Below are 9,665 nucleotides of genomic sequence, written 5' to 3'. Positions count from 1 at the left end.
GAGGAAAGGCTTTACAGAAGATCCAGGTTGGAGTGGAGGAAGTGAAGGAACAGCTCGGTAATCTAAAAGAAGATAAGGCTCCGGGTCCAGATAATATGCACCTGAGAATATTGAGGGAGGTGGCTGAGCAGGTAAGCGAGATGTTAGCGGATATTTTCAATAGCTCACTGGAGTCAAGGCAGGTACCGGAGGATTGGAGAGTAGCAAATGTAACACCATTATTTAAGAAAGGATCGAGAGAAGAATTGGGAAACTATCGACCTGTTAGTTTGACTTCAATTGTGGGGAAAGTGTTGGAGACATTAATTAAGGACCAGATGAGGAACTATTCAAATAAATACAAACGAATTAAAAGTAGTCAGCATGGGTTTACCAAAAGTAGTTCCTGTTTGACAATCTTATAGACTTCGATGAAGCAGCGTCTGATTGGGTGGATGAGGGAAAGGCAGTGGACATAGTATATCTAGACTTTAAGAAGGCATTTGAAAAGGTACCACATTGGAGGTTGTTAGCCAAAGTGAGGGCTTGTGGAGTAGCTGGTCAGGTAGCTAATTGGATTGCAAACTGGCTTAGTGATAGGAAGCAAAGAGTGGTTGTGAGTGGGAGGATGTCTTGCTGGGAGGATGTAAGTAGCATGGTACCTCAGCGATCAGTACTCGGACTATTACTATTCAATATTTACATCAACAATTTGGATAATGGGGTAAAGAATAAGCTTTCCCAATTTGCGGATGACACAAAGCTTGGAGGTAAGGTGGATAGCAGAGGGGGTGGTGATAAGATTCAGGAAAGTATTGATACATAGATTGGGCAAAAGATTGGCAGATGGAATTTAACCTGAGCAAGTGTAAGGTGTTGGGGATGGGAAAGAACAATGAAAATAGAGATTACAGGATGCAAGGGGTAATTTTAGAGTGTGTCACACAGGAGAAGGATCTGGGGGTGCTAATAGATACGGGAGGTAAGCAGGCAGCTATAGGTAAAGCAAATAGGGTTTTAGGCTGTATAAGGAGGGGGATCAATTATAAATGAAAAGAGGTGGTGTTAACATTGTGCAGGATTTTCGTGAGGGCCACATCTCGAATATTGTGTGCAGTTTTGGTCACCACAGTTCCGGAAGGACATCGATGCCATCGAGAGGGTTCAGCGCAGGGCTACTTGATTGATTCCTAGACTCAGCTATAAGGAGCGTTTGAAGGAGACAGGGCTTTATTCACTGGAAAGGAGGCGGTTGCGAGGAGATATGATAGAAATGTTGAAGATAATGAAAGGTAAAGATAAAATAAGTGCAGATGAATTATTCAACAGAGTAGACAGTGAGAGGACCAGGGGCCATAGCCTGAGAGTAAAGAAGAGGAGAGTTAAGACGGTAGTAAGGCAGGGGATTTTTACTCAGAGTAGTTAATGCATGGAATGGTCTCCCTGGAAAGGTCGTGGCAGCAGTAAAGGTAGATAAGTTTACATTAGAATTAGATAGGTACCTGGAAGTTATGGAGATCGAGGGGTGTCGGGATGTTGATGAGACTTTTATGTAGTTTGAGTATTGATGGGTGATTGTGTACGGAGTACTGTTGGCGGGGGTCTTGTTCAGGGAGTTTGTGTGGTTGATGTGTGTTTTTAACCAAACCCATGCCCCTTCTCTGAGGAGAAGAAAAGAAAAAAGAAAAAAAAATACAAAAATGTAATAAAATATTACAACAAAAAAAAATAATAAAATATTACAACAATAAAAAAAATACAAAAAAAATACAAACATTTTTTTCTTTCCTTAATGAAAAACTTTTTTGTATTATTATTTTTTTGCATTTTCTTTGGATCTTGGGTTGGGTGGTGTTCGTGCAGACATGATGGGCTGAATGGCCTCCACCTGTGTTGGATTTCCTTGTTTGCTTTGTATTATCAAGCACAATTTCCAGTGCAACCAATTGGCTAATATTATGAGTTGGCTATACCGAGAACCATCAGCAATCTCTGATCACGGTCCTCTTATTTGCTTTCTTTATCTATTTGATATATATTGTGCAATAATACATTCGCCATCTCATTGCATTCACTCCGGTAATTTTTGTGACTCCTGTAAGTGCATTGTTCGTGTTTTCCATGATGGTCTGCTTCCTATCCTATTTAATGGTGACTGGAGGCTCATCACATCTGTGGCAACCTCACCTCTCTCCACAAAGCATGCAATAAATATCTGCCTCTCCTGGTATGTCGGGGCTCAACAACATGAAGCCTTGAAATCAAAGTTATTGGCTGTGTGTCTAACCTCAAAAAGGTCAAGTATGTATCAGGATAATCTCTTCGTTCTACTCCCTCTCTCAGAGGAGAACCATTGTTCACTGCTTGTGACAAGGCTGAAGTGCCTCAACGCCTTCTTTACTTCCAAACCCTTTGTTCCAGAGCCATTCTTCTTGGTTTCCAATCCTTCCCTCTTTAGGGACCTGATGATCATTGGTGACCAAGTAATCTCCCTAACAGCTGAGTAAGAGAAGGATATCTCCTCTACTACCTCTGCATTTGCCAAAGAAATGTGGAATAAATACCTGTTCCAAGAATGTGCTCAGCTGGACTCTTCTCTCATCTTCAGCACTCATGATCATAAAATACTTTGGCGTTAGAGATTCCTTCGTGTTTGGTGAAGAGTAGGCAAGTTATCGCTTGCAACCTCAACAAATTACAAATTTCTGCCCTGATTAACTGCTAGGAAAGCAATGGCAAACACCCAACATAACCATTACCAATCTACCCAGTATAACCCTTTCCAAACCACCCAACATAACCTTTACCAAACCACCTCATACTATAACCCTTGCTGATAGACTGCTTCGGCAGCATTGACACCTTGGAATGAGTATGCCACATTGAAGATGACCAACGACTTGTATGTGCTTTCCTCAATCGAGCAACTTGTGATTTTGTAAAACATCAACTTTTTATCAGATACTTGCCAGCATAAAATAACCAGCAAGTTGGAAAGCCAAGAAAGCAGTACAGTCAATGCATTTTGGAAAAGTGTTGAACAAGTGACATATGGGGAGGACCACATAATGTAAGATACTCTGAAGATATGCATGTTTATGTTTATGTATTGGACGCACCTCCTCACTGTTATGGTGAGCATGTGTGATGAGCATTTTGGAAAAGTGTTGAACAAGTGACATGTGGGGAGGACCACATAATGTAAAATCCTCTGAAGATATGCATGTTCACGTTCACGTTCACGTTTACTTTCATGTTTATATATCAGACGCACCTCCTCACTGTTATGGTGAGCATCGTTGCAGATTATGTCTTCCACAATAAAACTGCAGAATCTGCAAAGAACAACCGTTCATCTGCCACACAGACGATTGTTCCCGCTAATGCAAACCATTCAATCAGAAGGCACGTGATGTGATTGGGGGAGTGCTCGTCACAATCCGCATGTTTCGATGTGTGTGTGTGTGTGTATGTGTGTGTGTGTGTGTGTGTGTGTGTGTGTGCATATATATATATATATATATATATATATAAATAAATATATATATATATTATATGTGTGTGTGTGTATGTGTATGTATGTACAGAGACATGACAGAAGTAAATAGATGCCTTAAATGTATTCATTTCATCTGTATATTAGTTTTACTCCATGATTTGTACTAATATTCGACTATTTCTTTGCAGAAACAAGTTCCTAGGTCTTGTATGACAATTAACTATGCCTCAAACCAAGGGAGCACACAAACTTTCAGATTTTCAAAGAGGATGAATTATTGCCCATTCGGAAGGTGGAGTCAGCCAGCGTCAGATAGCTTAGAACCTTGGCATTCCATTTTCTACGGTCAATCAGGTGATTGTGCAATTCATCAGCGAAGGCAAGGAATCCACAGCTTCCCGTTATGGTTGATCAGGGCCCTCAGAAAGGTGTCTCCGAGCTGTCAAGCAGTCCATTGAGAAAACTCCCCGTTGCAAGGCAGCAGATGTTGCAGAAGAGGTCCAGGTTATCTCAAGAACTGCCATGCAGTACCTTCATCAACTGGGCAACTCTGGGAGAGCAGCTTGGAGAAAACCCCTTCTTGGACCAGCCAACATTCAGACGAGAAAGAAGTGGGCTGATGAGATGGTCACCAGACCCTTGGAGTTTTGGCAAACTGTCATTTTTTCAGATGAGTCCAAATTTACTCAATTTTCTGAAAGTGGATGCGTTTGGGTCTGGAGATTTCCCAGTCAAGAGGTTTTTTTTAAACAATTGCAGCCAACTGTCAAACACGGTGGTTTTTCAGTGATGGTGTGGGGAGCAATCTGGAGCAATCAGAGCTTGCAGAATGTATTGGCAACATCAACTCTACGACACATTTCTAGCCTTGAGGATTGACTTCTTCCCTTCTTCTCCACTGGTCAGATATTCAAAAACAACACTCTGTTCATGGAAGATGGAGCTCCATGCTACACTGCAAAAAAGACCAAAGAATGGCAGGACAGAAATGGGATCAAGTGACGTCCATGGCCAAGTCAGTTTCTTGAGATGAATCCCATTGAACATCTCTGGGCCATATTTGATCGAGCGGTGTGGAAAAATTCCAAGAAACCAACATCACAGGCAGAATTGATAAATCTTTTGTGTGAAGCCTGGGCAGAAATCCACCAAGAGAACATTTTGGAACTCCTTAGTTCTGTGCCTGAACGAGTAGCAGCATTGAAATCCACAAATGGCAAGTCTACCACTTACTAGTAAGTGTATGTATTAAACTGGATCAAATATATTTCAAATGTTGAATAAATAAATTCTTTTAAAATCATGGTGTCTATTTACTCTCTCTCTATTTACTCTCTCTCTATTTACTCTCTCTCTCTCTCTCTCTCTCTCTCTCTCTCTCTCTCTCTCTCTCTCTCTCTCTCTCTCTCTCTCTCTCTCTCTCTCTCTCTCTCTCTCTCTCTCTCTCTCTCTCTCTCTCTCTCTCTCTCTCTCTCTCTCTCTCTCTCTCTCTCTCTCTCTCTCTCTCTCTCTCTCTCTCTCTCTCCATATACGAAAATGTACATGTATATATATATATATATATATATATATATATATATATATATATATATTGCACACGGTGTAATCGTAAAGACTGCTTTATTTTGTTTGTGATTATATTACTGCGGATAAGTGCGTATATCCACGTGGATGTCTGCAAAAGGGCTGAAAAAGCTAATGGATACTTTAATACATAATTTTGCCATTAATCATTCATTCCCTTATTGGAGAGCTGCTGTGGGCACTTGGCGGCGACATCGAGCCAATTGCTCGAGGCATTTTTCTTGACCAGTGATCCGTGATGTATGAGAGTCGGTGCGGAAATGAGATGCACATATACATGATCATTGTCTGCATGGCCATTCATGGCAATGTACATGTTTTTCTGCCTGAAATTTAATTTAAAATTCCTCAAATTTCCACTGGCAGGATTGTGGAGAAGTATGCACGCTCGCCTCCCAGCTGTCTAGCCGAGGTTTGAATCTCGGCCCAGCTATAAACTTTCATCCTGGTATTTCATAGGCAGGGTGTTTCATGAGTGCTTGTGCCGTCCCTCGGATGGACGTTAAACATTGGTGTCCCACCAGCCAGCATTAGTTGATGACTTTGGTGCACACAAAAGATCCCACGGTGCCCTTCGTGAGGATTAAGGAGGTTATCACCAGCACCATGGGGAAATTACAAAATTCCTGCCCTGACCTGTGTCAGAATGGCAACCCATCCAGGACTGTAACCCTAACCGTAGCAACCGCTTTGGCAGCAATGATGCTCTGTATCGAGCATTGTTCATGATCTGATCTGATGAAATATCCGAAAAATATTTCAAGGAATAAAGCTGCTGCAGTCATTTAAAAAAATCTTCACCACAAGCTTCCTGCAACTCTTCCTAAAGTGGCACAGGGAAATGCCTCACATGTGCCACTTACAGGTCAAAAGTCAGAATAACAGAGAAAGCATCAAAGATGCATCACTCTTTATCTGAACCTTATGCTTGGTGATGAGGTGAACAGGTGAAACGAAAATAGAGAAATTAAAAAAAAAATTAATCATCGCAAAATTTTATACTTGACCTAATGCAGAGTTCCTTTGCAATGCTTTGCTGATGACTCCACTATCTTTCATGACATCATTTTTCCCTCTCTTCAGTCCTTGATAGAATCACAAGCTGGTCAAACACTTGGAATATGTCTTTCAATCCTCAGAAATCACAGACTCTCTCTCTCTCTCTCTCTCTCTCTCTCTCTCTCTCTCTCTCTCTCTGAAAGGACCATCTGGCAAACCCTCCCATCTACTCTCTTAACAATCCTCTTGAGGAAGTTCAGTCATTCAAACTACTTGGTCTCACTATCAGTCATGATCGTCCTTGGGAAAACCACATTTCAAAGTTAGCCTCCAAAGCCAGATGCTGACTGAGCATCCTCAGTCATACAAAGTCTATCCACCGACAAAGCCTTCATTCACAGCTGGATGGAGTCCTGCACTCACCTCTTGAGCTGGCACCCCTGCCTCATACCTTGCTCAGCTTGATGCTGTCAGAACCAAGGCCTGTAAGATCATTACAATCTCCCATAATGAAGCTGAATCTACTGCAAGCCCATTTCTTTCCAAATTTCCAGTTTTCCATTCTGCTTCCATCTTGTCCACTTTATGTGTCCTCCCCTACCCCTCAATATTCCATGTTTGTCCAAGTCTCTCTTTATTTTGTCCCTCATCACTACTGTTGGTGTGTTTCCCCCTCTCTTTTGTTCATTTTGTTATAGTACATCCTGATCTGTTCTATTTCTCACTGCTCCAGAAGCCTTGACATTGTATCCCAAAAACAAAACAAAAAATAAAGGATACTAGAACTGTACTCGGTAGAGCACGTACCTACGTAAGACTGCACAGTTTATGTTTTGTGTCCCACTGATAGGCGGGATCTGCATCTGGACCATTTGTCCTTGCCACACACAAAATCTAATTAGCTTGTTCTTGTCACCCACTAAACTCATCCACCAAGTTTTGTCATCTGTCCATAACATTTTGAAATATCCTGCTCTACATCGTTTTTGGCACAATCTCTCAATGGTGAAGAATCACTTAGAAAATTTTTTTTATCGTATCTGGATCCATATCTGAGTCAACATCAAAATCGGTGACATTTTGGATTCATAAATTTTGAAAATAAGAAAGTTAGTAATTGTATTTTTTTTCTTTTCAGTCCATGATTGCAAAACTAGATGTACGTACTATAATTTGACTACACAAGCTTAATCATTCTTTGGTTAAGAGAAGATGAGCGCTGAAGCCAATGAGCTTTAGTTATTTTGTCAAAACAGTTACCAACAGAAAAAGAAAAATTTATAGCTAGTCAGATTGATATTTCAATTCGTTCTGTTTCTCAAAATCAAATATTGTAGTTCTTGTACCTAAATCAACACAAATAAAACCATGCAAAGGATAAGTCTGGTCTTTTTGTCATTTTCTATCTTCTTCATGTTTCAGAATTTTTGGGAAAACTAAGGACATCAACTTTCATAGAAAGTCTAAAATATATCATAAATGGTTTAATATGCTATGTTTAATGTAATGCACACTTTCCAGTTATTTAAGAACACAAGTTAATAGTTGTATAATTTCTATATTGTAAATAAAAACGATCATATTTCTGCTTTGTCACAGTGTGGACAGTGTGGAGACATTGATTCATCCATTGAGACCATACTCTGTGCAGAGCGTTGGTGCTGCCTAAGCAGTCTCCTTGGCTATTGGGCACAATCCTGGACAGGTCACCACTCCGACACAGGATACCAGCAAGCAAGCACTCATTTTGCCGACCTTGGAAGGATGACAGGCAGAGTCAACCCAACCTGGTATGAATTCAACAGCCAAGGGGGATTTGAACTCAGGATCCGAGGATCCCAAGCCTATCACCCTAACCATTAAACCAACACCAGGCATGAGTGGTAATAGTAAGGACAACAACTTTGTTTTCTGACCCAATACAATTTTTATTTCTTGTTTTTGGTAAATACAAGGCAACACTTAATCATAGGTTGCATTATCCACAACCTACTGTTGCCATTTCTGTCTTGTAAGCTTCAACATACATGCATGTGCAGGTATTAATTCTTTTAAGATATTGGAATTGTAAATGTAAAAAAAAAACCACTCATTATTGAATAAGTTCCCAAGGTCCTTGCAAAAACAACAAAAACAAACTTTTTCAAGCACACTTTGATCATGCTAACTCAACCTGCGGTGGTTTTTGGAGGCCAAAACTTCAAAAATGCTCTACCTCTGGATCAATATGAAAGTGTTTCTATTTACCCTTTTGACAGGCTGGGGGATTTTTTGCCAATACATTCAAAGGCATCACTGGAGATCTGTTATGATGCAGAAATGAAAGAAATTTCAGTTTGAGATTTAAAAATAATGTTTGTACAAATTGTCAAAAAATATTGCCCGATTGTATTAGAACTTTGATTTATGACAGAGCATAAATATCGACCAACTGATAGTACTGGCAAAATTCGTCAGTACATGCATTCATGAATTTGAAGGTAGATTTTCAAGTAGTCTTCCTCCAAGGCTATATACATTGTGGCTGTTGTAGTTTCTATCCACGTCCATACTGTTACTGCTTTATTTTGTAATACCATTCATGATCCAAGATTAATTCATTGCTTGATGATGTTTAGTCCTCTTGCGTGATGCATTTATCCACAAACTGCTTGTTAAGAGTTAATTCGGTGGAAAAAGACATCAAGATATATATATATATATATATATATATATATATATATATATATATATATATATATATATATATACATATATATATATACCGTCCTATTTCTCGACTGTTACCAGTCCGTCCATCCAGTTATTGCACTTATTTCAGTCATCCGGTACTGGTCGAAATTGTGTTACAAATGCTATTTCTTCTCACTGAAGAATGTGTCAGCCTTTTGCTATTTAAGAACAGTGGTATCTCTTGCAATTCTGTAAAATGGTGAGGTGAGAGCCTGTCACATCACACTTTGTCCTTTACTGTTACTGACATGATATCACTACAGTTACCAGACATATCTGTACTGTTGTTGTTTTTTCATGTTTTTTCATAGATGTTAAAGATAGCTTTATAATCTTATTTTAGTATGTTGAACATTTTAAAATTCAAGCCTCGTAATTTGTAAAGGCAGTAACAGTAAAGGCAGTCAATATTTACACACATGCAGTTCCACTTACCTTCATGAAGTTTTCAATGATAATTCAGCCTCATGTTAAAACAACACCAACTGCAAATGCTAACAGGAAGTCGATGCTACTCTAGACAGGAAGTAAAGTCACAGATTGGGGTATGATTTAGTTGATATCAGTCTAAAATGGTTTTGGTAACAGTTTGGACATCAATTGGAGGGATTTGCATATTTTATTTTTATTTTTTGGTATAAATGTGAGTACGGATAAACATTTCATTTTAAAAAATCATGATCATTGACACTAATTCACCAATAAAATCAACAGTTATTTTCCTAAATTTAACTCTTGGGCAGATGAGATGTGTTAAAAGTATGGTCCTGTCTGCTGGGGACATGCGGTATTTAAAGGTCCCCTGACATGCAAACCTTTCTGGTTATTTATATATTAACTTGACCTTCCTAGTGAAGAAATCACCCATGTT

This window comes from Eptatretus burgeri, chromosome 8 (genome assembly GCF_056783735.1).
Source record: "Eptatretus burgeri isolate ZD-2024b chromosome 8, Ebu_testis_v1, whole genome shotgun sequence".
NCBI classification, from domain to species: Eukaryota; Metazoa; Chordata; class Myxini; order Myxiniformes; family Myxinidae; genus Eptatretus; species Eptatretus burgeri.
Note: the sequence above shows the minus strand (reverse complement) of the source record.